Genomic DNA, 23,709 nt, shown 5'->3' with positions numbered 1-23,709 from the left:
GCTGCCCGCACGTTGCTGAACCCGGCTCGTGACCCTGACCACTCTCCTGCCTGCTCCTCCGGTACCTCGCTGCCCGCACGTTGCTGAACCCGGCCTGCCTGACTACGCCTTACGTCACGCTGACTGTCCATCCATCCATCCCGCAAGGATCAGTCCCTGCTGCAAGGCCTACCAGCCTCTTCTCGTCAGGCTCTATTTCCCGCAACACCTCTGACGGTACTCTCTACCACTGCTGGACATACTCAGGGGTCGCGCCCTGGTCTCGGTCTGCTCCAAGTCCATCCCCACCATCAGGGGCCCTGGTGCATAAGCAGATTGGGACTTAGACCCCGCGTGCTGAGGAACCCCGCACTGTGGGCCGCTAGAGATACCGTCAGGTGGTGTCTGACACCTATAGAATGTATTGCGGCTAAAGAAGAAGCGCGGGCCAACCGAAGAGGCCGGCCAGAAGACTCAGAGAGAACATTAGATACACAAGATATGATGGGGGAGGGGTGACACCCCAATATAGAGAGAACATTGTATATACAGATATGATGGGGGGGGTGACACCCCAATATAGAGAGAACATTGTATATACAGATATGGGGGAGGGGTGACACCCCAATATAGAGAGAACATTGTATATACAGATATGATGGGGGGGGACACCCCAATATAGAGAGAACATTGTATATACAGATATAATGGGGGAGGGGTGACACCCCAATATAGAGAGAACATTGTATACACAGATATGATGGGGGAGGGGAGACACCCCAATATAGAGAGAACATTGTATATACAGATATGATGGGGGGGACACCCCAATATAGAGAGAACATTGTATATACAGATATGATGGGGGAGGGTAGACACCCCAATATAGAGAGAACATTGTATATACAGATATGATGGGGGAGGGGTGACACCCCAATATAGAGAGAACATTGTATACACAGATATGATGGGGGAGGGGAGACACCCCAATATAGAGAGAACACTGTATACACAGATATGATGGGGGAGGGGAGACACCCCAATATAGAGAGAACATTGTATATACAGATATGATGGGGGAGGGGAGACACCCCAATATAGAGAGAACACTGTATATACAGATATGATGGGAGGGGGGACACCCCAATATAGAGAGAACATTGTATATACAGATATGATGGGGGAGGGGTGACACCCCAATATAGAGAGAACATTGTATATACAGATATGATGGGGGAGGGGTGACACCCCAATATAGAGAGAACATTGTATATACAGATATGATGGGGGAGGGGTGACACCCCAATATAGAGAGAACATTGTATACACAGATATGATGGGGGAAGGGAGACACCCCAATATAGAGAGAACATTGTATACACAGATATGATGGGGGGGGGGACCCCAATATAGAGAGAACATTGTATACACAGATATGATGGGGGGGGGGTGACACCCCAATATAGAGAGAACGTCTCTTTGGTGCCTCTTCAGACATCTCCATAAAGGACGTCACTGGCAGGAAGGGTTCTCATTGGTCCCAGCAGAAAAGGCCTCAAGCTGGAAAGACTCCTCCCACTTCTGAAGCCAATCAGAGTTTCTTTCTTTTCTCCCAAGCTTCATCCTCCAAGAGCAGACCTAAGCCAGGGGCCCAGTTCAGTCACAATCCTGGGGCCCCTAATCCCCAAACCTGCAGACTAGTCCTATTAAACCTCCTGAAGGGATTTCCCTACTTTCTAAAGTGGGGGGACGTCTGTTGGCCTTTGGGGTCACCTGGTCAGCAGACATCTCAGAAGCTCAGGTAAGAGACGTGGTGTCCAGGGGCTACAGACTAGAGGTCATCTCCCTGCCCCCACCCTGCTTCGTGTTGTCCAACCTGCCGGTGTCCCCGCAGGGACTAGCGGTCCTCCATGCTGCTCCTGCAGATCTGCTGACCCAAGGAGATCTCCCCATTGGACCAACAGCAGAATAGTTCCCGGTTTTTAGGCCACATTCACAGGGGACATACCAATGTGTACCGCCGTGGGGGGCCGTGTTTATTTGCAGGGGATGTCCCGGTGTTCATGCACCCCTGTGCAGGCAGTTCCATTGATGTCAGTTGGGACGTAGTGGTAACATGGACACAGATGCTGATCCCAATCTGACATCCGTATGGATGCATGGCCCTGAACGCACACTATCTGTGTTCACAGCTGTTCACCCGCACAGATGTTACATTGGGAGCAGTGTCTGTATCCATGCAGCCGCTGCATCCCAACTGACATCAATGAACCTGCCTGCACAGGGATGCATGAACACCGGTACATCCCCCAAGTAAACACGGCCCCCCACGGCTGTACGGATTAGTACGCCCCCTGTGACCGGGGCCTTACTCCAACCTTTTCCCTGTTCTAAAGCCTCCCAGCCGGTTCACACTATGTGGTGCGGGACACTGCATGGAGTCTGCACAGGAATCACACCGCATTCCTCTGCGCATTCCATGCACATGTCTGTGCGCTGCGATTTGGGCCATACACTTCCTATGGCTCAAATCACATCGCATCCGCACCACAAAGGTGCAGGACTGTCTTTAGATCCGCACCTGAATCACATGGTATGGGTCTTCTCACCCATGTCATGTGATTTCTGGCAATCACATCGCGTCTTGCCATCTGTTTCGGGTGTCAATAATTTATTACTGACTCCCGCACCAGATCGCATGAACGTGATGCGATTGCAATGCGGTGCGGGAAACGTACAGGATTCGCAGCGTTTCCCGCACCGCATTGGTGTGAACCCGAGCACAAGGAGGACATAGGCTGCATTCACTCGGGGGATTAGGGGCATACAGGGGATTCCTGCGGATGGGATCACTGTGAACAGTGGGGGATGGGAAGTCTGTACAAAGCAATGACAGGCTGACAGGAGCCGCGACCATTCCCATGTATCCGCACATCCATCGGTCATCTACGGTTAGGGCCAGGATCGCTCATCCTTCCCTGACCACAGATGACCGATGGATGTGCGGATACATGGGAATGGTCCCGGCTCAGCCTGTCATTGCTTTGTACAGACTTCCCATCCCCCACTGTTCACAGTGATCCCAGCCCCAGGAATCCCCTGTATGCCCCCTAATCCCCCCAGTGAATGCAGCCTATGTCCTCCTTGAGGCTTTAGAACAAGGAAACGGTTGGAGTAAAAACCGGGAAACCTTTCTGCTATTGGTCCAATGGGGAGATCTCCTTGGGTCAGCAGATCTGCAGGAGCAGCATGGAGGACCGCTAGTTCCTGCGGGGACACCGGCAGGTTGGACAACACGAAGCGGGGTGGGGGCAGGGAGATGAACTCTAGTCTGTAGCCCCTGGACACCACGTCTCTTACCTGAGCTTCTGAGATGTCTGCTGACCAGGTGACCCCAAAGGCCAACAGACGTCCCCCCACTTTAGGAAATGGGGACTTCCCTTCAGGAGGTTTAATAGGGCTTGTCTGAAGGTTTGGGGATTAGGGGCCCCAGGCTTGTGACTGAACTGGGCCCCTGGCCTAGGTTTGGCCTTAGAGGCCTAAGCCTGGGAGAAAAGAAAGGAACTCTGATTGGCTTCAGAAGTGGAAGGAGTCTTTCCAGCTTGAGGCCTTTTCTGCTGGGACCAATGAGAACCCTTCCTGCCAGTGACGTCCTTTATGGAGATGTCTCAAGAGGCACCAAAGAGACGGTCACCATCACAATGGCATCCCAATTGTGGAGTGATGTGTGTCTTACCTGCCTATCCACCCCAGTACACTAAGCTGCACCCGCACAGCTCAGTGCGAAATTTCAGCAATGCCAACCCCCCACTATTCACAGTGATCCCAGCCCCAGGAATCCCCTGTATGCCCCCTAATCCCCCCAGTAAATGCAGCCTATGTCCTCCTTGAGGCTTTAGAACAAGGAAACGGTTGGAGTAAAAACCCGGAAACCTTTCTGCTGTTGGTCCAATGGGGAGATCTCCTTGGGTCAGCAGAGTAGCAACATCAGCCCACAGAGTGACATCATTCTACCAGAAAGTAATGACACCATCCCACCAACAATTGAAAATGCGGACAACGCTACGGATGATACCGACATTCCCATTGGCAGCATCACACCTCGGGATTCCCTCAGTGTTCACCTATGCCGGCAAATGAAGAACCGCATGCCAAAAATGGTGGTCAAGCACAAAGAGGAGACCCCACAGAAGACAGAAATTATCCCACCGAGTGTCATCATTCCACCAAAAGGTGAAAATGCAGACAACGCTATGGACAAGATTGACTCTCCCATTCCCAGCGTCGCACCTCCTAGGGATCCCATCTGCGCTCGCCTAAAGGATTTATGCCGGCAAATGAAAAGGCGCAGGCCAACCAAGGGGTTCAGGCACCGCGAGCTTAATCCACCAGAGAGTGACACCATGCCACCAAAAAATGAAAATGTGGACAGCCCTACGGATCATACTGACGTTCCCATTCCCAGCGTTGCACCTCCTAGGGATCCCATCTGTGGTCACCCTTCCAGCACATCAACAAGAGGTTTACTCTTTCCAGCATTAGATAACACTTTACCATCAACGACTTCTGGCGTCTTTCCAACAAAAGACATGATCCTACGATCGAGTTCTGGCAATAGGCGAGAATGGACAACCATGACTGCCCATCCCAGTGTCCAATCCAGAGGAGCAATTCCTAGCGATACCGCCCGTTATATCCTACAGAAATTATTGCAGCGACGGAAGAAGCGAAGACCAACCAAAAAGGTCCACCATTAGTCTTAAAGCAGAACTGTTCTTTTCTTGGCTCCAGTGCTGAGGTGTACCGGAGCTCCCCACCAGCCACTGACATCTTCAGCCAGGCGGCTCTTGGGTACTAATCTCCAGCCATTTTAATTGGCTGGGCCAAGGTGACTTCAATCTCACGCAGGCGTGGGAGTTCAGTCATCCTGACATTGATGAAATTCTGTACTAAGCTGCACGGGTGCAGTTAGTTTGAAAGCCATGAAATAAAAAAGAACAAAAAGATCTGCAGGAGCAGCTTGGAGGACCAGTAGTCTATGCGGGGACAAAGGCAACACGAAGCGTGGTGGGGGCAGGGAGTGGAACTCCAGCCTGTAGCCTCTGGACACCACGTTTCTTACCGGAGCATCTGAGATGTCTCTGACCAGGTGACCCCAAAGGCCAACAGATGTCCCTCTACTTTGGGAAATGGCGGCTTCCCCCTAGGATGTTTAATAGAATTTGTAGGTTTGGGGTATTAGGGGCCCCAGGATTGTGACTGAACTGGGCCCCTGGCTTAAGTCTGGCCTTGGAGGCTGAAGTCTCAGAGAAACGACAGGAACGCTTCTTGGCTTCAGAAGTGGGAGGAGTCATCCCAGCTTGAGGCCTTTTCTGCTGGGGCCAATGAGAACTCTGACTACCAGTGACGTCCTATATGAGGTTGTCTAAGGGTCAGGTTGGGGGCACAGAGGAGACCTTCACCATCAGAAGACATGAGCACGAAGCGTTCTTCACATGGCCGCTCCACAGACCAACATCTCACACAAAGAGTTCTCCTCATGTTCACAGACAGGACACTCATGTGGGAAATAAGATGGACGACATCCCCGAACCCGTCCAGCCAATAATGTACAGCTGAAGACATCATCTCTAATCTCTACTGGACATCACTGATTTACCCCGCTCAGCGGGGGCGGGCCTTATACATCAGAGGCCAAAATATGGGCAGCACAGAGGCTTATTGGTTAGCCTTGCAGCACTGGGGTCCTTGGTTGAAATCCTGACCAGGACCCTATCTGCATGGAGTTTGCATGTTCTCCCTGTGCCTGCGTGGGTTTCCTCCGGGTACTCCGGTTTCCTCCCACACTTCAAAAACATGCAACCTTGCGTTGGTGGTGTAGTGGTTAGCATGGCTGCTTTCCAAGCAGCTGACCTGGGTTCGATTCCCAGCCAACGCAATATCCAACATGGCTGCTTCGCCTCCTTAGTATTGGCGTGATAATTCTGATACTGATATTATTTATAGCAATGATAATAATAATTCCAACAATATCCACAACTATCATGATAAGAATATTAATAACAGAAATAATATTTATAATGATAATAATCCGAATAATAATGTCAATAATAGGATTAGAAATGGAAATAATATATATATTTTATTTGTAGGTGAGAAGCAAATACAACAAAACGTAGATTCCTCATACATTATAACCAATGACGGTACAATAAATCCCCCCTCCGGCCCCCCTCCAGTCTTGCACAGTTGTACCGACTCCTCTCCTGTAGTAAAATGGCTTACTCTGATTTCACTGCACACTGTGAGCTTCTCACAATGTGCATTAGAAGCTGCAGCAAGTCAGATAGAGCTCCGTCTGCTTTCCTGGCTGGAGGACGTCCAGCATCATTTATCACTTTCCTCCTCAGTCTGACTGTCCTTGGCCCCGCCCTTTCATTCACTGGATTTCAGTTCCACCAATCGTGGAGGCTCAGCATCACATGAGGGCGGCACCTAGGTCAGCATGTATGCAAATGTTGCCTTCCTAGAAACGCCCACTCTTCCAGACTGATGGCCACCACTCAGGGGATTGCGATGATTTCTTGCATAACTCCTCCCACAAGCTAGCCCATTGGTTACATCAGGGCTCTTCAGAGGAGTACTGAGGCCGGGTGCTGTGATGTTTTCAGGAAGCTCTGTAAAGCACCCAGCTGGTTCCTTCCACCAGCCATGATCTGCCTGCATTGCAGAGAGAAGCAAAGGGACCCAGGAAGGACCAAACTAGGTCTAAAAAAAGGCATGTAATAAAAAACTAAAATGTTTTATTTTAAAAATGTTGATGGCGTGTCACTGAGGGGGAAGGAATAGCCAAGGAAGGCAACATATATGCAGATGAATCTTCCATTTTCTGTAGACTGATGGGTCCGGCTATCTTCCTGAAGGACAAACATGAGGCAGAACAAAGCCAAACGAAGTGCAAGAACCTCCAACAACCAATCAGATTTCACGGCAATGGAGAGAAGTCAGAAGAATGGAGAAATGGTTTCCAGGGGTTCCGACACATCTCAGCCAATAGAAGAGAGAACACAGCTAAGAATACAGACAAAACCAAAGTATACCAAAAACCAATATATACCCCGAATACAGCTCCCCATATATGACCCCCAACACAGAACAAGCCGTGTCCCCAATATATACCCCGAATACAGCTCCTCATATATGACCCCCAACACAGAACAAGCCGTGTCCCCAATATATACCCCGAATACAGCTCCTCATATATGACCCCCAACACAGAACAAGCCGTGTCCCCAATATATACCCCGAATACAGCTCCTCATATATGACCCCCAACACAGAACAAGCCGTGTCCCCAATATATACCCCGAATACAGCTCCTCATATATGACCCCCAACACAGAACAAGCCGTGTCCCCAATATATACCCCGAATACAGCTCCTCATATATGACCCCCAACACAGAACAAGCCGTGTCCCCAATATATACCCCGAATACAGCTCCCCATATATGACCCCCAACACAGAACAAGCCGTGTCCCCAATATGAACCCCCCACCCCCCTCTGTGTACAATACACCAAGTCATCAATCAGGGGACATTGGGGGAGATTTACTAAACCTGTAGATCTCAGGATCTGGTGCAGCTGTGCATGGCAGCCAATCAGCTTCTAACCTCAGCTTGTCCAATGAAGCTTTGACAATACAACCTGGAAGCTGATTGGCTGCCGTGCACGGCTGCACCAGATTCTGCACTCTCCGGTTTTAGTAAATCTCCCCGATGGTGTCACTAGGAACACAATGAAGGATGAAGATGTGATGGACTCTCAGACTTTGTATCCTTGTTTATTGTATACAGAGGGGGGGTTTGGGGGTTCATATCGGAAACACGACTTGTTATATGTTGGAAGTCTAATACTCGGAGCTGTATTGGGGGGGACATTGGAAGTCATATACTCGGAGCTGTATTGGGGGGGACATTGGAAGTCATATAGTCGGAGCTGTATTGGGGGGGGACATTGGAAGTCATATACTCGGAGCTGTATTGGGGGGGACATTGGAAGTCATATACTCGGAGCTGTATTGGGGGGGACATTGGAAGTCATATACTCGGAGCTGTATTGGGGGGGACATTGGAAGTCATATACTCGGAGCTGTATTGGGGGGGACACATTGGAAGTCATATACTCGGAGCTGTATGGGGGGGACACATTGGAAGTCATATACTCGGAGCTGTATGGGGGAGACACATTGGAAGTCATATACTCGGAGCTGTATTGGGGGGGACATTGGAAGTCATATACTCGGAGCTGTATTGGGGGGGACATTGGAAGTCATATACTCGGAGCTGTATTGGGGGGGACATTGGAAGTCATATACTCGGAGCTGTATTGGGGGGGACATTGGAAGTCATATACTCGGAGCTGTATTGGGGGGGACACATTGGAAGTCATATACTCTGAGCTGTATTGGGGGGGACATTGGAAGTCATATACTCGGAGCTGTATCGGGGGGGGACACATTGGAAGTCATATACTAGGAGCTGTATCGGGGGGGGGGACACATTGGAAGTCATATACTCGGAGCTGTATTGGGGGGGACATTGGAAGTCATATACTCGGAGCTGTATTGGGGGGACACATTGGAAGTCATATACTCGGAGCTGTATTGGGGGGACACATTGGAAGTCATATACTCGGAGCTGTATTGGGGGGGACATTGGAAGTCATATACTCGGAGCTGTATTGGGGGGGACACATTGTGAAAGGATTAAATGGAATATAACTGAATCCATTTTGTATACACTAATACAAGATGCTAGTTAATATATATATATGAGATATGTGCACACTAACAAAACTGTCTATGTCAGCTTCCTGTAGAAATGAGTGTTTTTGCAAACCCTTACAAAAAAGCAGATAAGGTTTACTCTCACTTCTGAAAAGTTTTAACCACAAATTGGGTGTTAGGTCAGATTGCAGCCATGGTCTGGGCGATAGAGCAGATATGGTATGATAGATAAAGCAGAAGAGTGAAAATGCAAACCTCATACAAATAATTGTTGAGTTAAGGTAAAACAATGTACATGTATCTGATTGGATGGTCTGAGGGTGTGTTTGATTGGATGGTCTGAGGGTGTGTTTGCCTAAAGACTACAGTATAATAACCCCGATGTTATGCCAATAAAACTGAAGTGTTTGCAATCGCAACTGAGGTGATTTGAGTGCATTCACTTTCCGAGATCTCGTAGCTGTGTCCAGGTGTGACCGTTGGTATCTTGAGGGGGCCCCCAAGGAAAAGGAAAAAGACCACCTACCTACTTTCACATTGGATGTCATATACTCGGAGCTGTATCGGGGGGGGACACATTGGAAGTCATATACTAGGAGCTGTATCGGGGGGGGGGACACATTGGAAGTCATATACTCGGAGCTGTATTGGGGGGGACATTGGAAGTCATATACTCGGAGCTGTATTGGGGGGGACATTGGAAGTCATATACTCGGAGCTGTATTGGGGGGACACATTGGAAGTCATATACTAGGAGCTGTATTGGGGGGGGACACATTGGAAGTCATATACTCGGAGCTGTATTGGGGGGACACATTGGAAGTCATATACTCGGAGCTGTATTGGGGGGACACACTGGAAGTCATATACTCGGAGCTGTATTGGGGGGACACATTGGAAGTCATATACTCGGAGCTGTATTGGGGGAACACATTGGAAGTCATATACTCGGAGCTGTATCGGGGGGGACACATTGGAAGTCATATACTCGGAGCTGTATTGGGGGGGACATTGGAAGTCATATACTCGGAGCTGTATTGGGGGGGGGACATTGGAAGTCATATACTCGGAGCTGTATTGGGGGGACACACTGGAAGTCATATACTCGGAGCTGTATCGGGGGGGAACACACTGGAAGTCATATACTCTGAGCTGTATCGGGGGGGAACACACTGGAAGTCATATACTCGGAGCTGTATTGGGGGGACACATTGGAAGTCATATACTCGGAGCTGTATTGGGGGGACACATTGGAAGTCATATACAGTTGCAAGAAAAAGTATGTGAACCCCTTGGGATTACGTTGAGTTTTGCATGAATTGGGCATAAAATGTACTCTGAACGTCATCTAAGTCACAACAATAGAAGAACACAGTCTGCTCAACATAATACTACACAAACCTTAGATGTTGCCATGGTTTAATTGCACATAACATGCAAACATTCACAGTGCAGGGAGGAAAAAGTATGTGAACCTTTGGACTTAATAACTGGTTGACCCTCCTTTGGCAGCAATAACCTCAACCAAACGCTTCCTGTAGTTGCAGATCAGACCTGCACAACGATCTGGAGTAATTTTGGACCACTCCTCTTCACAAAACTGTTTCAGTGTAGCAATATTCTTGGGATGTCTGGTGTGAATCGCTCTCTTAAGGTCATGCCACAGCATTCCAATTGGGTTGAGGTCAGGACTCTGACTGGGCCACTCCAGAAGGTGTATTCTGTGCTGTTGCAGCCATTGTTTTGTTGAATTACTTGTATGCTTTGGGTCATTGTCCTGTTGCATCACCCATCCTCTGCGGAGCTTCAGTTGGCGGACAGATGGTCGTACGTTTTCCTGCAAAATGTCTTGATAAACTCTGGAATTCATTTTCCCATCAAGGACAACAATCCGTCCAGCCCTGAGGCAGCAAAGCAGCCTCAAACCATGATGCTCCCTCCGCCACGTTTCACAGTGGGGATGAGGTTTTGATGTTGGTGTGCTGTGCCTTTTTTTTCTCCACACATAGTGTTGTGTGTTCTTCCCAAACAACTCAATCTTGGTTTCATTTGTCCACAGTATATTTTGCCAGTAGTGCTGTGGAACATCCAGGTGCTCTTTTGCAAACTTCAAACGTGCTGCAATATTCTTTTTGGACAGCAATGGCTTCCTCCGTGGTGTCCTCCCATGTACTCCATTCTTGTTTAATGTTTTCCTTATTGTAGATGTGTCAACAAAAATGTTAGCATGTGCCAGAGATTTCTGTAGGTCTTTAGCTGACACTCTGGGATTCTTCTTTACCTCATGCAGCATTCTGCGCTGTGCTCTTGCAGTCATTTTTACAGGACGACCACGCCTAGGGAGAGTAGCAACAGTGCTAAACTTTCTCCATTTGTAGACAGTTTGCCTTACTGTGGACACATGAACATCAAGGCTTTTTGAGATACTTTTGTAACCCTTTGCAGCTTCATGCAAGTCAACAATTCTTAATCGTAGGTCTTCTGAGAGCTCTTTTCTGCGAGGCATGGTTCACATCAGACAGTGCTTCTTGAAACCAGTAAACCCAAAACAGGTGTCAGCAACACATCCAATATCATCACACTGATTGGAGTCAAGGTTGGCTCACTCCTGGCTCCAATTGGCTCTGGGAAAAGTCATTAAGCTAGGGCCTCACATACTTTTTCCTCCCTGCACTGTGAATGTTTACATGTTATGTGCAATTAAACCATGGCAACATCTAATGTTTGTGTAGTATTATGTTCAGCAGACTGTGTTCTTCGCTTGTTGTGACTTAGATGACGTTCAGAGCACATTTTATGCCCAATTCATGCAAAACTCCACGTAATCCCAAGGGGTTCACATACTTTTTCTTGCAACTGTACTCGCAGCTGTATTGGGGGGGACACACTGGAAGTCATATACTCGGAGCTGTATTGGGGGGGGCATTGGAAGTCATATACTCGGAGCTGTATTGGGGGGACACATTGGAAGTCATATACTCAGAGCTGTATAGGGGGGGACATTGGAAGTCATATACTCGGAGCTGTATTGGGGGGGGCATTGGAAGTCATATACTCGGAGCTGTATCGGGGGGGACACATTGGAAGTCATATACTCGGAGCTGTATTGGGGGGGACACATTGGAAGTCATAAACTCGGAGCTGTATTGGGGGGGACACATTGGAAGTCATATACTTGTCTGGGGGGTGGTAAAACCATGACACACCCCCCCAAGGCTGATGTACTTGGAAGGGGAGGAAGGACATACAGGACAGGTTTTTGAGTTTTTCTAACCTGCTTGATTATTGTTCACCCCCTTAATTTCCCCAAAGCAGCTGGCTGGGAGGGGTCTGGGGCTCCCCATTGACATGAGAAGAGGGCCCCTAATTTATTTGATGTTTCCCCATTGTGTTGCTGCGCTGAATGTGGACACAGAAATATAAAGCTCCCATTAGAGACTACACATCTCCTGATCCAACTGTATCTTTAGGTCTATGTAGCCGACCCTGACAAGCCCCCAAATCCTTCCCTATAGAGTACTATAGCTTTTCTGGGGAGGGGCTACAGCCTAGACCAGGCGACCTTCAAACTCCAGCTGTGCTGAAACTACAAATCCCATCATGCCTCTCTGGTATGGGAACATGTGACCGACCATAGTATGGGGTGTATGACTGACCCTGGTATGGAGACTTTAGAGTGTAAGCTCCAAGAGCCGGGCCCTCCTATTCCTTCTGTACTGAAATGTATTGTAATTGTACCGCCCCCCTTATATTGTACAGCGCTGGAATACTGTTAGCGCCATAATTCCTGTATAATAGTAATAATAGAAGGAAAGGACAGGCGGGGGGGGGGGGGCGGTTCTCTCGTTCTGGGAGGACGTCATATGACAGAGCAGACATCATCAGGGGCTCTCGGGGGAGTGCGGGGTGGCAATCGGTGGTGCGCCGTATCCCTAGAACACACAGATCACCGATCAAAGTAAAGAGTCGAAGATATCAGTTCTGTCATGTGATCAACTGTGTCCAATCACAACTGATCACATGTAAAGAAGGAAATGCCGGCTATTGGCAATCCTCTCCTAACGCTGACAGCATGTGAGGAGAGGAGAGCCGGTAATCGTCATTCCTCAGAGGGGACATCTACACTGATCATCAGGGCACTGCTCAGTGTAGACCCATCAGTGCCACCTGTCAGTGCTCATCAATGCCACATATCAGTGCCCATCAGTGTTGCCTATCAGTGCCAGTCATTGTCACCTATCAGTGCCAGTCAGTGCAGCCTGTCAGTGCCCATCAGTGCCACATATCAGTACCCATCAGTGCTAGTGGTCAGTGCTCATCAGTACATTGCTTATCAGTGCTGAATTTCCATTGTCCATCACTGTGCCCATCAGTGCTGGCTATCAGTGCCCATCAGTGATGGCTATCAGTACCCAACAGTGCTAGTGGTCAGTGCTCATCAGTACATTGCTTATCAGTGATGAATTTCATTGTCCATCATTGATGCCTGTCTGTACCCATCAGTGCTATCTATCAGTGCCCATCAGTGCTGCCTATCAGTGCCACATATTGGAGAAGTCTCATCAGTGCCTCATCAATATCCATCATTGCTGACTATCACTGCCCATCAGTGCTGGCAATCAGTGCCCATCAGTGCTGGCAATCAGTGCCCATCAGTGCTGGCTGTCAGTGCCCATCAGTGCTGGCTGTCAGTGCCGCCAATCAATGCCCATCAGTGCCGCCTCATCAGTGAAGGAGAAAAATCACCTATTTACAAAACTTTATAACAGAAACTAAACAAAAATGTGTTTTTTTCAAAATGTTTGGTCTTTCATCGTTTGTTTAACATAAATTAACCCCCCCCCTCTCCCCCCCCCAGTGCTGATTAAATAACCAACAAAAGAAATCTCTGTTTGTCTAAAAAAAAAAAGATACATTTAGTTTGGATGCAATGTTGCATGACCGTGCGATTGTCATTCAAAGTGTGACCGCGCTGAAATCTGGCCTGGGCAGGAAGGGGGTAAAAGTGCCCGGTAGGCAAGTGGTTGATGTCACTTTAAAGCGCAATTTCCCCTTTTTGGTGGAGTTGCGCTTTAGTAAAAGGTCTGCATGCTGCATTATTTCCTCTATAACTCGCTGGCTTTAGATCTGTAAGTGTATGGTAATCCTTCCCTTCCTAACCAAACCGTTTATACAAAAAGAGCCGCAGAGGAGGCGGGGCTATGAAGAGAACCTGTTACAAAGTGACAGCTTTTCCCTTTCCCTGAATACTTGAGGCAGAATGAAGCAGAAGACTGAAATCAGGGACTTACATCTCCTCCACTGTCCTTCATCCCGATGATGTCTGGGGGCGGAGCCAAAGTAACTACGCGCCCGCAGGTAAGTGCACCCAGTACTGGCGGGCACGCTGGACGAGATGACGGCGACTGGAGAGGCATCAGCAACCTGGAGGAGAACAACGTGTCGGGAATTTCCAGGAGGACAGCGACAACTCACACCACTGACACTGCAATCTGTCATTTTATAACGGCTTCCGCTCTTCTTCTGTCCTCCCATTCTTGGCGCACAGCGCCGCCATCGCTTCTGAGCCGTGACCATTGGACGCAGCGCATCACCGATCAGGGGAGGAGCCAATGACGCTGGCTCTTTACCATGTGATCAGCTGTGTCCAATCACAGTTACAGTGCTGAGGAAGGGAAAGGCGATACTTGGCTTTCCTGTGACAGGGGACATATACACTGGTAATCAGGGCAATGATTCATCAGTACAGACCTATCAGTGCAGTATATCAGTGCCGTTCAGTGAAGGCCCATCAGTGACAATCAGTGCAGCCCCATGAGTGCAGCATATCAGTGCCGTCTTATCAGGGCAGCCTCATCAGTGCAGCCCATCAATAACCATGACAGCAATCTATCAGTGCCCATCAGTGCATCCTCATCAGTGCAATCTATCAGTGCCCATCAGTGCATCCTCATCAGTGCAATCTATCAGTGCCCTTCAGTGAAGCCCCATCAGTGCCAAATCAGTGCAGCCCCATGAGTGCATCCTCATCAGTGCAATCTATCAGTGCCCATGAGTGCATCCTCATCAGTGCAATCTATCAGTGCCCATCAGTGCATCCTCATCAGTGCAATCTATCAGTGCCCATCAGTGCATCCTCATCAGTGCAATCTATCAGTGCCCATCAGTGCATCCTCATCAGTGCAATCTATCAGTGCCCATCAGTGCATCCTCATCAGTGCAATCTATCAGTGCCCTTCAGTGAAGCCCCATCAGTGCCAATCAGAGCAGCACCATGAGTGCAGCATATCAGTGCCGTCTTATCAGGGCAGCCTCATCAGTGCAGCCCATCAATAACCATGACAGCAATATATCAGTGCCCATCAGTGCAATCTATCAGTGCCCATCAGTGCATCCTCATCAGTGCAATCTATCAGTGCCCATCAGTGCATCCTCATCAGTGCAATCTATCAGTGCCCATCAGTGCATCCTCATCAGTGCAATCTATCAGTGCCCATCAGTGCATCCTCATCAGTGCAATCTATCAGTGGCCCATCAGTGCATCCTCATCAGTGCAATCTATCAGTGCCCATCAGTGCATCCTCATCAGTGCAATCTATCAGTGCACATTGGTAACAAAGAAAATTAACTATGTGTAAAATGTATAACAGAACAAAGAAAACGGTTTGGTTTTTTTCCCAATCTTTTTAGCACAAAAAGAAAACAACCCAGTGGGGGCTCATTGGTGGATGTGAGGAGGAAAGTCTCATTGATGGAGGTGGAGAGGAAAGTCTCATTGGTGGATGTGAGGAGGAAAGTCTCATTGATGGAGGTGGGGAGGGAAGTCTCATTGATGGAGGTGGGGAGGGAAGTCTCATTGATGGAGGCGGGGAGGGAAGTCTCATTGATGGAGGTGGGGAGGGAAGTCTCATTGATGGAGGTGGGGAGGGAAGTCTCATTGATGGAGGTGGGGAGGGAAGTCTCATTGATGGAGGTGGGGAGGGAAGTCTCATTGATGGAGGTGGGGAGGGAAGTCTGGCCTGTTTAGCAAAATCCAAAAACTGACAGGTGGACCTGATTGGAACGGTTATGTGAAAGAGGCCAGAACCAATCACATGGGCAAAAACCACCACAAATTCTATCCTATTCCTATTGGTTCCCCTCTGATGCTCCTCCATCTCCCAGCCTGAGCTCTGCTGTACAGGAGATTATGAGGATTCATTGAATGTTCTTTTCATACCTGGAGTCCAGCTTCAAAGGAGAATCTATAATGTTGTATTTCATCCTGAGCTCTAGGTGACAGAGTGCATGTATGTATTACATGTGCTGTAGACTGGGGGCTAGCGTGGCTGACAGCACGCCCCTCTATCCCCCCCCACCGCTGTCTGACCGTGATGTTTTGAAGAAGAATGGATGAGAGTTGATGGATGGCGCTGATTTCAGCACCAGGCGCTTGCCCAAGGACCGATGCCATCCTACATACATGGGGGGGGCATATCATAGCAGAGGGGTAGAAGATAGTCAGCTCACCGTGAGCTCCACAATACAAATGCAGTGCAGAGGGTGTATGAACACCGTACCCCCCCCCCCCCCCCCCCCAGGTCCCTCTGTACTTACTTCTGGCCATCCTGAGTTGTCAGGGTTTCTTCAGCAGGTCCAGTGGTCAGGGAATGTGAAATATCCGCTCTTTTCTGTGCAGCGCTCACAAGACGGACCAGATAGACTCCCTGTGACAGCGCCGAGCAATCAGAATCCATCTGCTCCTTCCAGGAAGTGCTGCCCAGAGAATCCCTGGACTACTGGGTCACCTGTGGGAGCCCTGACAGCTCCCACCCCAAAGGTAAGTACAGCAGGTATCGGGGGATGGGAGGGGGGTTGTACAGCAGGTATCGGGGATGGGAGGGGGGGTTGTACACCTTTACATTTATCCTTTAAAGTTGAAGTAACATTTGATAAACATTTACTGGACGTACACTATCCGGTGGCACTCTCATCCTTGGACACTTTTCTGGGGCCCCTCAGGGATACCCCACATTACAGAGCTGCCTCTCTTCATCAAATCTGTTTTCCCATTTGGGATCCAGGCCTCCTAACACGCTATTAGTAATACAGAGAAGAACTGGCCGGGGCTGACAACACTGCTTGGGATTTCAGTGCAGCAGAGACAGTGTTGTCAGCTCAGTGATGAAGGGCATTCCCCATGTGAACTCACCATTGGCTGTCAGAGAAGACAGGGGGCACGCCATCATCCCTTCGCCTACACTGGGGTCTGTCGCCCTCTTCTGAACGCCCCCTTTTATTAATGTTGGGGGGTCAGCAAGGAATGTGTCCGGGAATATTTCCTGATCTTCTAGAAGAGTAAAACGGATGGTTAGTTCACAATGGTGACCCATCCAGAATCACAAACCAAATCATCACAACTCAAAGAAACCTTTTCCCAGCATAGAAGATACAAATGCAAACTGACAGCCAGAGAAATATTCTCCAACAATAGAAGTTCACCTTAAAAAACAATGAAATAAATAAATAAATGCCGTGTTTTGCAGGTAAAAAAAATGTGTATTTATAATTGTTTTATTAGCAGCTTGTAAAGCATTGCATCCGCCATCCGTCCTGATTACCCCGGTAAAGGTCATACAGGGGTCCCAAACATGGGGGGGGGTGTACAGCCATGGTGGGGGGGGGGGGGGGAGTACAGTGATGATGGGGGGGGTGTTACAGCGATGATGGGGGGGTGTACAGCGATGATGGGGGGGTGTACAGCGATGATGGTGGGGGGGGGTGTACAGCGATGATGGTGGGGGGGTGTACAGAGGTGATGGGGGGGTGTACAGCGATGATGGTGGGGGGTGTACAGCAATGATGGTGGGGGGGTGTACAGCGATGATGGGGGGGTATAGTGATGATGGGGGGGGGTATAGCGATGATGGGGGGTATAGCGATGATGGGGGGGTATAGCAGTGATGGGGGGGGTACAGCGATGATGGGGGGGGGTATAGCGATGATGGGGGGGGGTATAGCGATGATGGGGGGGTATAGAATGATGGGGGGGGGTATAGCGGTGATGGTTAATGATAACAATAAGTGTGACTATCAGAGGAGTTATGACGATGTATCACTATAACATTATATATGATTACACATCTTATTGCCCATAATAATAATGGGGGCTGACCCCCCCCCCAGTGTCTCCCTTCCCCCAGTGTCTCCCTTCCCCCAGCACTTCCCCTTCCCGGCCACCCCGGGGCGCAGCTTCCCCAACTTCCCCTCCAGACACCATGAAAACACCGATCACTTCCTGCCTGGTCTCCATGGTGATGGGTCTTCCAGGAGGAAATCTATGGTGATGGGACACTACAGGAGGAGCTGAGTGTTGCTGCCCTCTAGCGGCTCCTGTGTGCATTACATCAGGGAAATGTCAGCACAGAGAATGGCCAGGAGATTTCTGTCATCCAAATACACAGAACAGCTTTATTGTATTATAATTATTGGGATTATTAATATTACACCCATTATTGTTTATATTACAATTCATATCAATCATTACAATCCTATTAATACAGTAAAATAAATAAAATGACATTATAATAACATTGTATGAATATAAACAGAGGCGTCTATATTATAAATACAGGGAATGGTATCAATGTTATATAATAGGATCCAATCCAGATCTGCTCTACATCCCAACATCCAATCCAAAGCCGCCTGGGCTGGATCCCAGATGAGCCAATCAGAGTAAAGCAGGCTGAACAGAGCCTGCTGATTGGTCACACATAACTCCGCCCCCCTCACTGTGACTTTGCACTGTGAAACAGACTGGATCCCAGATGAGCCAATCAGAGTAAAGCAGGCTGAACAGAGGCTGCTGATTGGTCACACATAAACTCCGCCCCCCTCACTGTGAGTTTGCACTGTTACCAGGCTGGATCCCAGATGAGCAATCAGAGTAAAGCAGGCTGAACAGAGGCTGCTGATTGGTCACACATAAACTCCACCCCCCTCACTGTGACTTTGCACTGTGCACAGGCTGGATCCCAGATGAGCCAATCAGAATAAAGCAGGCTGACAGAGGTTGCTGATTGGTCTCACATAACCCCGCCCCCTCTCACTGTGGTCACATGACCTCCCCTCACTGTGAGTCCTCAGTTGCTGTTTTCTCTCACCAGAGACAGCTGCTTCCTTACAGAGCTCCTGTGACTGATTGCTTTGTATCTCATTGCACTCAATCTACAGCCATTGGAATCGACTTTCTATTTATATCAGCGATCCTCAGTGATCAGTAACTGCTGATTTCTGTATTTCTAACAAAAAAAACAAAAATGTGCAGAATCTTTGCCGTGATTGTTATCCTGTTGCTCCCTTGGGGAGTACACAGGAAGGACATCAAAGACTCCACAAAGACCGGCATGGACAAGGACAATGATATGAAGATGATGGAGGAACAAAGAAATTTCATCAAAGACTCCCCAGATATCCGCATGGAGGGGGGGAGCATGAAGATGATGGAAGAACACCGATATTTCATCAAAGACTCCCCAGATATCCGCATGGAGGGGGGGAGCATGAAGATGATGGAGGAACACCGATATTTCATCAAAGACTCCCCAGATATACGCATGGAGGGGGGGAGCATGAAGATGATGGATGAAACGATGCAGAATATGGTCAGAAAAATGGAAAATGAGCCCCCAGAGGTCCACATGGAGCAGAAGGAGGGAAAAATGAAGACGACGCAGCAATCAGTGGAGATTCCAATGATTTTTAAAAATCTTGATACCATTGGTAGTACTCCAGGATGACATAAAAAAAATCTCCAGAGACCCAAATGGAGAAGGAGAAGAGCATAAAGATTATGGAGGAACTCCGAAATTTCTTCAAAGACTCCTCAGATATCTGTATGGAAGAGACAGGGCGAAACATGAAGATTACGGAGGAATTGGCATGGATTTCATGGATTTTTAAAATCTTCTGGCCATGGGGATTACCCAGAAATGTCATTAAAGAGTCCCCAGAGAACCAAATGGAGGAGAAGGAGGGGAGCATGAGGATGACGGAAGAACCTGTGGAGGAAATGGTCAGAAAACTGGAAAATGAGCCCCCAGAGATCCGCACGGAGCAGAATGAGGGGAACACGAAAACGACGCAGCAACCAGTGCAAATTCCAATCATTTTTAAAATCTTGATGCCATTGGTAGTACTCCAGGATGACTTCAAAGACTCCCCAGAGACCCGCATGGAGGAGGGGAGCATGAAGAATATGGGGGAACACAGAGATGTCATCAAAGACTCCCCAGAGACCCTCATGGAGAAAAAGGAAGACAAAAAGAAGAAAGAGCAGCCAGTAGAGGAAACGGTCAGAGAATTGGAAAATGAGCCCCCAACAGCCATCAGCTGGTTCTCACTACTGGGCACCGCTACATACTGCTTGAAAAAGATAGTGAAGATAATTTCTCTCATTCAGAAGTTCATCCTGTGCAACTATGACCTGGGCACAACATTAGCAGAAGATGTGCTGTTCCTGCAGATGATTGAAGTCATTTTTCGACTGCTCGATGTCTGGTACTTAGGGGGGTCACTCATAGAGAACACAATCTTAGGCTTGCTTACAATAAATGGTGATTGGTACCAATGGATGGTTGCTGGGCTCCAGTCAGTCTGGTCCAATGGGTGGGCAGCCTTAGGGAACACAGTCCCACCCATGCTTATAAATGCCGGTGATTGGTACCAATGGATGGTTGCTGGGTGCTGCTCAGTCTGGTCCAAGGTGTGGGCGGCTTTTGAGATCATGCGACCCAAGCTTCTCCATGTTGTTGCTGAGCACTGGTTAGAATGCTTGCTGGCGCTTGTCTTCATGCTGCAGGTAATGCTCTTGTATATGGCGTGTGTCATCATGCCGCTGGTAGTGCTCTATATATATGTCAGGCCATTCACCGAATTGCTCCAACCAAGGAGAGGAAACACCATCCCACCAGACACTGAAAATGCAGATGATGCTATGGAAGAGACTGACCTTCCCGATCCCAGCGTCGCACCTCCCAGGAATGACATCCGTGCTCACCTACGGGATTTATGCCGGCCAATGAAGAGGCGCAGGCCAACCACAGAGTTCAGGCATGGCAAAATGTTCTCATCAATGAGTGACGTCATCCCACAGGGCGATGATGCCGTCCCATCAATGAGTGATGTCATTCCACAGGGCGGTGATGCCGTCCCATCAATGAGTGATGTCATCCCACAGGGCGATGATGCCGTCCCATCAATGAGTGATGTCATTCCACAGGGCGGTGATGCCGTCCCATCAATGGGTGATATCATTCCACAGAGCGATGATGCCGTCCCATCAATGAGTGATGTCATCCCACAGGGCGATGATGCCGCCCCATCAATGAGTGACGTCATCCCACAGGGCGATGATGCCGTCCCATCGAGTGATGTCATCCCACAGGGCGATGATGCCGTCCCATCAATGAGTGAAGTCATCCAACAGGGCGATGATGCCGTCCCATCAACGAGTGATGTCATCCCACAGGGCGATGATGCCGTCCCATCAACGAGTGATGTCATCCCACAGGGCGATGATGCCGTCCCATCAACGAGTGATGTCATTCCACAGGGCGATGATGCCGTCCCATCAACGAGTGATGTCATCCCACAGGGCGATGATGCCGTCCCATCAACACATGACATCATTCCTAAGACATATTCTACCATGTCATCAATCAGTGGCATCATCCAACCACCAAGCGATGACATGAGTTCTGGGACTGACCAACCGACTGGCCATCCCAGCGGTGCATCTCCTAGTGATGGCACCCGCTTTAATCCACGCAATTTATTCCAGCGAAAGAAGAAGCGCAAGCGACCGAAGGTAAGAAAGTACAGAAAACTCTCCTCCGGCACGTACGTCCTCCTCTGGTGCTTGGATCTACCAACTGAGTATCCAGCCGAATGTCTCGTCTCCTAAGTATGGCCGCCGTATTTACCTATAGAATGTATTGCGGCTAAAGAAGAAGCCGGGCCAACCGAAGAGGCCGGACAGAAGACTCAGAGAGAACATTAGATACACAGATATGATGGGGGAGGGGGGACACCCCAATATAGAGAGAACATTGTATATACAGGTGTGATGGGGGAGGGGTGACACCCCAATATAGAGAGAACATTGTATATACAGATATGATGGGGGAGGGGTGACACCCCAATATAGAGAGAACATTGTATATACAGATATGATGGGGGAGGTGACACCCCAATATAGAGAGAACATTGTATAAACAGATATGATGGGGGAGGGGTGACACCCCAATATAGAGAGAACATTGTATATACAGATATGATGGGGGAGGGGTGACACCCCAATATAGAGAGAACATTGTATATACAGATATGATGGGGGAGGGGTGACACCCCAATATAGAGGGAACATTACATATACAGATATGATGGGGGAGGGGGGACACCCCAATATAGAGAGAACATTGTATATACAGATATGATGGGGGAGGGGTGACACCCCAATATAGAGAACATTGTATATACAGATATGATGGGGGAGGGGTGACACCCCAATATAGAGAACATTGTATATACAGATATGATGGGGGAGGGGGGTGACACCCAATATAGAGAGAACATTGTATATACAGATATGATGGGGGAGGGGAGACCCCCAATATAGAGAGACCATTGTATATACAGATATGATGGGGGGGTAACATCCCAATATAGAGAGAACATTGTATATACAGATATGATGGGGGGGGACACCCCAATATAGAGAGAACATTGTATACACAGATATGATGGGGGAGGGGTGACACCCTAATATAGAGAGAACATTGTATATACAGATATGATGGGGGAGGGGTGACACCCCAATATAGAGAGAACATTGTATATACAGATATGATGGGGGAGGGGTGACACCCCAATATAGAGAGAACATTGTATATACAGATATGGTGGGGGAGGGGTGACACCCCAATATAGAGAGAACATTGTATATACAGATATGATGGGGGGACACCCCAATATAGAGAGAACATTGTATATACAGATATGATGGGGGGGGGACACCCCAATATAGAGAGAACATTGTATATACAGATATGATGGGGGGGGGACCCCAATATAGAGAGAACATTGTATATACAGATATGATGGGGGGGGACCCCAATATAGAGAGAACATTGTATATACAGATATGATGGGGGAGGGGTGACACCCCAATATAGAGAGAACATTGTATATACAGATATGATGGGGGAGGGGTGACACCCCAATATAGAGAGAACATTGTATATATGTCTTCTGATGGTGGACGTCTCTTTGGTGCCTTCAGCCAGGTGCGATGTAACACACACGTCATCCCGCAATTCTCATGCGTCTTGCCATGCGACAATTGCAGCAACATCACACTGTATTCGGGGCGCCATGTTGATGGTGAACGTCTCTTTGGTGCCTCTTCAGACATCTCCATAAAGGACGTCACTGGCAGGAAGGGTTCTCATTGGTCCCAGCAGAAAAGGCCTCAAGCTGGAAAGACTCCTCCCACTTCTGAAGCCAATCAGAGTTTCTTTCTTTTCTCCCAAGCTTCATCCTCCAAGAGCAGACCTAAGCCAGGGGCCCAGTTCAGTCACAATCCTGGGGCCCCTAATCCCCAAACCTGCAGACTAGTCCTATTAAACCTCCTGAAGGGATTTCCCTACTTTCTAAAGTGGGGGGACGTCTGTTGGCCTTTGGGGTCACCTGGTCAGCAGACATCTCAGAAGCTCAGGTAAGAGACGTGGTGTCCAGGGGCTACAGACTAGAGGTCATCTCCCTGCCCCCACTCCGCTTCGTGTTGTCCAACCTGCCGGTGTCCCCGCAGGGACTAGCGGTCCTCCATGCTGCTCCTGCAGATCTGCTGACCCAAGGAGATCTCCCCATTGGACCAACAGCAGAATAGTTCCCGGTTTTT

At 48.8% G+C, this 23,709-nt stretch overlaps 1 non-coding gene across 1 annotated transcript; it reads left to right on the top strand.

The window, feature by feature from the left end:
* Nucleotides 1–5,845: 5,845 nt before the first annotated feature.
* TRNAG-UCC (transfer RNA glycine (anticodon UCC)) lies at nt 5,846–5,917 on the top strand. The gene has a single exon. It is a non-coding gene; the product is annotated as a tRNA-Gly (tRNA).
* Nucleotides 5,918–23,709: the final 17,792 nt, after the last annotated feature.

The sequence above is a fragment of the Staurois parvus genome, unplaced genomic scaffold (assembly GCF_062004578.1).
Source record: "Staurois parvus isolate SC_StPar_1 unplaced genomic scaffold, SC_StPar_1.0 ptg002277l, whole genome shotgun sequence".
Classification (NCBI taxonomy): domain Eukaryota; kingdom Metazoa; phylum Chordata; class Amphibia; order Anura; family Ranidae; genus Staurois; species Staurois parvus.
The sequence above is the reverse complement of the archived record's forward strand: the minus strand, read 5'-3'. Positions and strand labels throughout refer to the sequence as shown.